Here is an 8,893-nt window from a genome sequence, read left to right on the forward strand (position 1 = left end):
ATTTTTAATCACGTGTGAGCATTAAGCAGTACACTAAATAGTCCTGATGTGTGACAAATTAATTATTAAAGCATAAATAAACCAAGTTGAGAAATATGAGGTCATAAAAACTGCATGAATTATATTTTTACTAGAATTAGAGGAGTGATGACTAAAACATTGTTAGATGGAGATTTAACTGCATTTCTGTTGAGCTTGAACACTTTTGAAGGTGTGGAATCTGTGGATAATAATAAGATGATGGGTAATCGGGATCCCTGCAATGCACCGTGACATGAATGAATTATTTCCTCTTTGAACTGTTGCCCTCTGGCCGGCGCTACAGAGCACAAGAACATTTTTTACCCTCAGGCCATTTTCCTCATGAACAATTAAACTACCTCAGGACTCCCCCATAGTGCAATAATGTAAATGCATATCTCATATACATATGTAAATTCACATATTTAATTCAATAAATGCACATACCCCTATCTTGCACATACATTACCAATTGCACATGTACATACACCATTCTGTTATACGTCCTATTATGTGTCTATTTATACTCCTACCTTGTTTTATATTCTGTCTCATTGTAATGTTCTGTGTGCACTTGTTTCTCCTATCACCAAAAGAATCTCTTGTGTACATGAGAAGCTCATTCTGATACTGAATTATGCAGATTAATCTGTTACTATTTGCTGCTTTATTTATGCTGTCGCTCTTTTATTTGTTGTCACAGCTCATATTTGAATCACTATCTTGTTTTTGGTTGTGACCGTCATTGTAGTTACCCGTTCTTTATTCAAATTCACTAGAAGTATTGTTTACTTGCGCCTGAAGAACTGTGACGGTTTCTGCAGAATCTTGTGGGTACAGATTCCATGTAGGCCTGAACATGACGTGACTATTTTGTCTATCAAATGAGAGTCCCTGACTAACTGTAATGTTCATAATTCTGAAAGTGTAATGAATTAAGAAAAGCACTTAAACACAACACAAATAATTGTTATTTGTTTAACTTAAAGGTAATATCCTGACTGGGATTTGTTTATAACACCTGCACACACACACACACACTCACGCACACACACACGCACGCAAGCACACACTCACGCACACAAACACGCACACACACACACTTTTCTATCACTATGGGGATTTTCCATTGATTAATAATGTTTTTTAATACTGTGTTAATGATATTTTCTACCCTGAGACCCTCAGACAAACCTTTCAGGTGATTTCAGATTTTACAGTCTTAATGACAAATGTTTCTATTTTTTATTTTATTTATTATTATTATTATGATTATTTGTTTGTTTCTTTGGTTACTGAGTTTCCTGATGAATATCTGTAGACCAAATGTTTTGAATTTAGTTTTCGGTTATAACACATGCACATTCACAAACTCTTTATCTTTCCTATTCAAATCAAGCAGCCTGAGAGTCACAACACACACACACACACACACACACACACACACACACACACACACACACACACACACACACACACACACACACACCTACAGCTGAACACACACTAAAGGTCAATGTCATCATCAGAAGAGAAATCTATTGGCTGAGAAAACAAAAAAACCTAATGAGGAAGAAACACAATGAACACAATGTTTTGAGTGACACACGCACACTTGATGGGAGGAGCTGAAGAACAGATCCAGAATATCAGTATGAACTGATGAAGGAAGAAGACACAGACACACAGGAATTAAGAGAGAAACAGACACAACTAGAGGACGAGAAACTCTCATGATCTTTCATTAAACCAGTAAGACCTGTTATAATGTCACTGTCTTATTCATTATTTTCTGTTATCATTTTATGGTTTTCATGATCTCATTTGATTGCTAAAACCTGTTCATTAATCTTGAATTAATCTCTGAACTTCATACTTTCATATCTGAGATTTTAATGGTCTGTATCTCCTCAGAAATGGAGCAAAAAGCATTCATCACTTTTATTCTCTCAGGTGAGTGTATGTATATTATTTTTTCTTTGGATTTACTAACATCAGTCTCATCGCTGTGAATTATTTGTGTTTGTCTTTATATTTTCCTCTTCTCAGCTGTCTTCAGTTCATCTGCATGTGTTGCACGTCAGTATCACTTTGTGAATCAGAATTTGAGCTGGACTGAAGCTCAGAGATACTGCAGAGAGAATTACACAGATCTGGCCACCATCAACAACAAGAATGACATAGAAGATCTGCTGAAGAGTGTGAATGATGGTCAGATTAAACATGTCTGGATTGGACTGCAGAAGACAGACAGTTATAAATGGAAGTGGTCTCTGGGTGACCCTGCGTTCTACACAGAAAATAATTCACAGTATCGTAACTGGGTACCGGACTAACCGAATAATAATGTTGACTGTAGTAACATGAATCCTGGACAATGGAATGATTATGGATGTAATAACCAGTTATCTTTCATATGTTACAATGGTGAGTGCAGCAGTCTGTGGTGAGAGCTCATAAATAATTTGATTAAAAGAGAAAAACATGTTGTTGAACAGTTAAAATACCTTCTTCCATCCCAGCCTAATATACAGAGACAACTATAAGTAATCTATCTGTATGATGATTTCCCTGAAAACTGTAACAGCTTGAGCAGCTTGGTCTGCCTGAAGCAGTAACATTGGCTCCAGTAACCAGTGTTGTGAGTTTGGGACAGGACTATCTGTTTGTTCCAATGATAAAAGGGAGTGGGTGTTTTTGAAAAGCTGTTTCCTTTCCTCGCGTCCTCTCTCTTAGGATGTCAGGAAAGAATGTAAGGAAGGAGCAATTGAGACAGCATGTATTTGTGTAATTGAATGTTCTTGCTCACACTAGCATCACTTCAAAGCACCATCTTTACATAGCTGGAGTAGTTCAGACGCTTGCAGCAATGATGTTGAAACTTTATTTATATATTCTATATATTCTGTATTTATACATTTCATTGGCTCTGTACTTGTATTTTGCACAATGACAATAAAGTTCAATCTAATATTCAATATAAATCCTCATAATTCAAGATACACTTTATGTGACAATTATGGTTTATTTAAACTGTAAATGTATAAATAACTATTTAAAACTGTTATAGCAGAAATAACAGGTGAGAAGAACATATGTGTTCATCAGGTGTTTCAACAAAGAATACTTCCACCTAACTGTGCGTCCTTGCTCAAGCCTTCTTTTGATGCTTCCTCTGTCCTCACCTCCGTGCAGTGCATTTAGAGAACTGATACATCCTTCATGATGGCTGACTTTGATCAGTTTCCGGGTCACAGGCTGTAGGACAGAGGAACGAGGAAAAGAGGAAGCATCAATTAGGGTTTTGAGAAGCACCCAATATTTATTTTTACAACTGTATTATGTGACATTAGTGGTGCAGAATTATTATTCTTACTTGTTTAATCACCATAGTGAATTAATTTCAGTGAGACTTTATATAAAGTCTTCTGTTTATTTATTCTCTTATAAAGACAGCAGTAAAGGATTCATCCCTGTACTTCAGACAATGACGTGGAGAGATGCTCAGATTTACTGCAGAGAGCATCACACAGATCTGGTCAGTGTGAGGAACCAGAATGAGAATGAACAGATTAATAATATCAGGATTAATGCATCCGCTACACCTGGAGTCTGGATCGGTCTGTTCAGAGACTCATGGGAGTGGTCAGATAAGAGTAACTCCTCATTCAGAAACTGGACAAACATAGGTAATAATGGTGTCGGGAATGACAAATGTGCAGTGGTTGGGGTCAAAAAAGATCGTGGACAATGGGATGACAAGAATTGCAATGAGAAAAATCATTTTGTCTGTCATGAAGGTAAGAATATTATTCTTAAAAGAGAATTAATCACTTTTATTGCAACAGCATCCAAACAATCAAGTGTAACGTGAGAAGAATATTGCAATCTGGACCAATTTTAGAATAATTAACTTTAACTTTAAAGTTTATGGTCTGTTTTGTTTTCAGATAAACTGGTTTTGATTCAACAGAATCTGAGCTGGAATGAAGCTCTGAGATACTGCAGAGAGAATCATGTGGATCTGGTGTCAGTTCAGTCTGAACAGATTCAGCGTCGGGTGATGAATGTGGCCAGAAAAGCCTCCACTGCTGAAGTGTGGTTGGGTCTACGTTACTCCTGCACTATGGGCATCTGGTTTTGGGTGAATGGAGAGATCTTGTGTTATCAGAACTGGGCTGCAGGTAACGGGACAGGAGTGGAAGACTGCAGGTATGAACCGAGAGTTGGAGCAGTTCAGTCTGGAGGAGATCAGCGCTGGATCAGCCTTCCTCAAACTCACAAACTCAACTTCATCTGCACCAACTATGATGAGTGACTGTCAGTATGTTTACATGCACAGTTTTATAATTCAGGTGGTTTTTGTGTAATTGAGCTGCATGACACAATGTTTTATCAAATATCTGAAGGAAGGATGTCAGCTGAGGAAGTTTTAAATGCATGTTGTGCGTCACCTCTGTCTTTTTGGAGTGTAAATACACACAATGCCAAAGTCAATTATGCAGCTATTAACACATATAAAGCCGAGCTGTAATCGCATTATCTAGATCTGTTAGTCTGACTTTACATTCCTAATATTTCAGTCAGAATAAATAGTTTATATGAAGAATTAGTTTTAGTCAGACTGAAATGTATCTTTTAAAGCACGTGTGAATGAGGTGTGGAAGGAGGTTGGATTGTCATCAAATTGTTTGCGACTAAACATTTCATTTGAATAATTTGTTTGACATTTCCTGTTTTTCTCTTTTTTTTGTTTTGCATGAAGATTAAATCAAGCTGTATTTCATCATCTCTACCTCCATCAGTGGAGCTACTTTCATGTTTTATTATTATTTGTTCAGTAATTGATCTTGTTTTTCTGTGTGTTCATTACTCTTTTGTTGGTTTGGGGAGGACTTATACTTGTCTTTGTAATGTTGCAGTCATATTTGAATAATGAAGTCTTGAAATAATGATGAAGTCAAACACAGCAGATCTGCTACTCGTCTCATAAAGACTTGATGAAGACAATTTTCTCCTAATGTTCTGCTCAATATTTTTAAATGTAATATCTTTTATTTTTCATTACAGTTTTTGCTGTTTTGTGTTTGAAATGTGTGGAAATAAATATCCTGAATAACACAGAGATTGTCAGTTGATTTCAATGTATGATTTCATATATCGGCTCTCAAAAAGCATTTGGACACTGAATTCACACTTAAAGGGATAATTTACCCAAACATGACAATTTTCTCATCATTTATTCCCCCTCGTGATATTCAAGGTGTGAATGACTTTCTTTCTTCAGCAGAACCCTTTTGAAGAAAAATAAAAAAATATCTCAGCTCAGTAGGTCCTTAAAATGATGATCGGACATTTGAAGCTCTCATGTTCCCGTTGTCTGGTGTCTGGATTTGTTTATTGTATACATTCTCTATCGAGTCTCTTGTTTTTGGTCATGTCAAGTTTCGTAATGTCAAGTCTTTTATTTTCGTATCCTTCCTTATTTTGAATAAACTGTGATTGGGTTCAATCTTAAACTTGCCCTTGCGTGCGTTCACGTTACAGTTGGTTTCCTATTTTTCTTGATTATTGTAATAATTTTTCTAGTGTTGGCTGTTTCAGAAAATTAAAGGTTAATTAAATTAAATTAATTAAAATTATTGAATGTTTTGAATTGTCATAAGAAAGGAGTGTTTCAAAATATTAGTTAAGTCTTGAGAGCACTAAGAGTTATTTAAATGTTCCAGGTAGAACGTTTGTGTAATTTAATGAAACCACAGACAAAAATGCAAACATACAGTTCGGCACAGATATGGAAAAATACTGTAATATCGTCAATGTGCTGGTTTTCATACATTCTCATGTATATTAGACTGTATGTACTGGTTAAAAATCTGGAGAAGAATCTCTTGGCATGCTTGATCCATCTCTGTCAGTCGGGTTATGAAACTGACACATTAAAGCAATCAGCTGTGGAAGGTCAAACTGCTTTTTATTTTCATTTACAGAATTACTGTAAATGAAGCTTATTGCTGTGTACAGTCATTCATGCTGGATTCATGCTGGATGAGTAGAGATTACTCTGTGTTCCACCGAACACTAACAGATCTGAATGAAGACAGCCTAGCAATCCGCATCTTCATTCGTTTGCCTGCAGAAGTGAAGAAAGAAGATTTCTCTTCCCTCTTCAACCGAGTCGACGTCGCTGATTTCTCCGCCAACCCACCAAGATTCAGCAGCCATGCCGCCCATCGACAGAGTGAGGAAACGGCCTCCCGTCATCAACCGAACCTCAAGCTACCGAGTCGGAGTCAAACGATGGATGAACACACATTCTACCTGCGTCTTCATGCGATTCAAGTAAGAGGTTTACGTCTGGGCAAAGATAGAATATTACAGTGTGTTGTTCTTGTGTATCAAGGTTGTTGCTTGTACAGTTTACGGACCACTGAGTCTGCTCATTGCTGTTAATATTACTTAAGATATTACCATACTGTTATCACAAATTAGATTTTGCTGTGTTGTAGTGCAACCACATTGGATTGTTTTGTATTTCCACCATCGTGGGTGAGACTGGCACACTGAGCTTATCCATTAAAGAACCAAATACCACAAGACGGTTTACGGCTCGCGTTCACCGAGTGATAAACTAACTGCTGCTTTCTCTCCCATGATCGGAAAACCGCCTTAGGTGCCAACACTTTATTGTCCCTCATACTAAACACACACGCGACCCCTCAAACATACCATACACACATTTGGCTTGTAGATAACTTGGTGCTAAAGCCCTAAGTTATCGAACAAGCATAGACACACACTCCTCTTATGTGTTATAGGCTTATTTTGATTCCCATATCTAATCATATTACTGTTTAGATTGTAGTTGTATGTCAGAACTTTATTAACTGCATTATATTGATTATTAATTTATATTACTGCATCAATAAACTTTGTTTCTATTTAAAAAGAAGTGTTTTGGTTTGTTTTGCATACACTTGTGTCAAAAGCTGGCAGGGGATGTCAGTGCTCAGATTCAAGCCTTCATTGTTTACTTTTCAATGTTGATGCTCTCCGGACGTCGATTTTTCTAAGAGAACAATCTAATATTGAGACATCCAGATATTAATCCTTGATAATTGATAATTATCTTTGATGATTGTTGAATTTGAAAGATCAATAAGCTAGTGTTAATTCTAATCAATGTTTCATTGATTTTAAACTGTTGATACGCAATCAACCGCACACAGTATTGACGTCACTCTGCTTGATTTTAAAATATAATTTAACGTCTAAAAATGTAATTGTTAACAAATTATACATCTTTTCAAAGGTCTAAGGGTTCAACATTGATATCTGATCTCTGTTTCACAATAGCAATGCTCCAGAAACAGAAATGTAGTTATTTGTGCCAGGAGTATAAATGAAAACATGCAATATCAAAACGGGACTTCATACATTTGTTATGAAATCGCAATCACCAGATGAATCCAGTTCATCACACTTGGGTCAATTGTCCATGACAAGCGTTCATTGAAAAACATCCAATAGCACTTTTTATCCATAAAAGTGATACATCTGAGAAATATTGATATACTCTCCATTGTTTACATGAGATCTCGCCTGAAATAGTTACCCTTTTTCATCGTTCTTAAACAAACTATGCAATCTGAGCAGCATTCATGTTGTAAAACTGTATCTTATATTATATATTAGAATGCAGTCAGATTTTGTGTCGTCTTGAAAGGCAGGGCCTTAATTTTACTCTGTACGTTTCCAGCGATTTTACCGAGAAAATAGCTTGCAGGAACCAAATTTTTTGATAGATCATCTTCAAATTTTTAACATAACTTCTTTAGACTTGTGGCTTCGTTGTGTCGAAAAGCGACACTAGGGGTCTCTCTTGAGCGCTGAATATGCCTCTGATCTATGAAAAAAGGCCAATGAGAAGTTGGCAGACAGTATTTGCATACCACGTCCCCGGACATACTGGTATAAAAGCAGGGAAATACATAGAGTTCATTCCGAAATTTTCTTCGGAGCTGATGGTTGTGTCTGCGATTCACACACCCATTCCTGTTCCTCTGACGCTCTCTGCTGTTGGATCTACGGCGCACTACAGCAGCTTTCTCCTTTCCTGCACGGCAGCGCAGGAGCTTAAAAGAGTATTAAAAGAGGAGGCAGACCCAGCTCTTTCGTTGCTATTTTGGATCGCATGCAGAGCTTTAGATGTTCTGAGCAGCTCTTTGTCTGCTTTGGAGAACAGCAGAACTGGGTCGTGGACGCCATTTCATTGGCCTATCACACCCAGGCCGTGTCCCCCCACTTTGCGGGTCCGAGCTCACTCAAGAAGGAGTGTTGCGTCCTCTTGGGAACTGGCCAGGGGCACCTTCCTAGCAGACATATGTAGAGCAGCGGGTTGGGCAACACATAATACCTTTGCGAGATTCTATAATCTCCGGGTTGAGTCAGTTTCATCCCGTGTTTTCTCAGGTCCAAGCCAGTAGAACTCACTAACGCGCTGACGGACTGACCGGGTAGATCGCTTGCGCCTAGCGCCCTTTCCCTCGTCCGAGGTAAAATTATGCGGATCCCTGGATGATCCCTCCCTAGCCCTTGTGGGTCCGCAGTTCAGCGGAGGAACTCACTGACCCAATCCACTGTGGTTACTTAATCTAACCTGTACTGGAATAGGTGATCCACAGAGCAGGACTCCTACGTGGACTCCCCCTGTGTGTATTATCTGCGGTACGGTCCCCTTACGAGTGGACCCACATCTCCCTTAGGCAGTCCCAGCTGCCCTCCGGTCACTGTGTTGTAGCAACTCCCCCCTCCTAACGAGGCTGGATCTACCACTGCGCCATTTCCACATGCTGCCTAAAAACCTATGAGA

At 38.1% G+C, this 8,893-nt stretch overlaps 1 pseudogene; it reads left to right on the forward strand.

The window, feature by feature from the left end:
* The first annotated feature begins 1,688 nt into the window (after positions 1 to 1,688).
* Positions 1,689 to 5,171, forward strand: LOC127646909 (secretory phospholipase A2 receptor-like; annotated as a pseudogene).
* The last annotated feature ends 3,722 nt before the right edge of the window (positions 5,172 to 8,893 follow it).

Source organism: Xyrauchen texanus, chromosome 1 (assembly GCF_025860055.1).
Source record: "Xyrauchen texanus isolate HMW12.3.18 chromosome 1, RBS_HiC_50CHRs, whole genome shotgun sequence".
In the NCBI taxonomy this organism is placed as follows: domain Eukaryota; kingdom Metazoa; phylum Chordata; class Actinopteri; order Cypriniformes; family Catostomidae; genus Xyrauchen; species Xyrauchen texanus.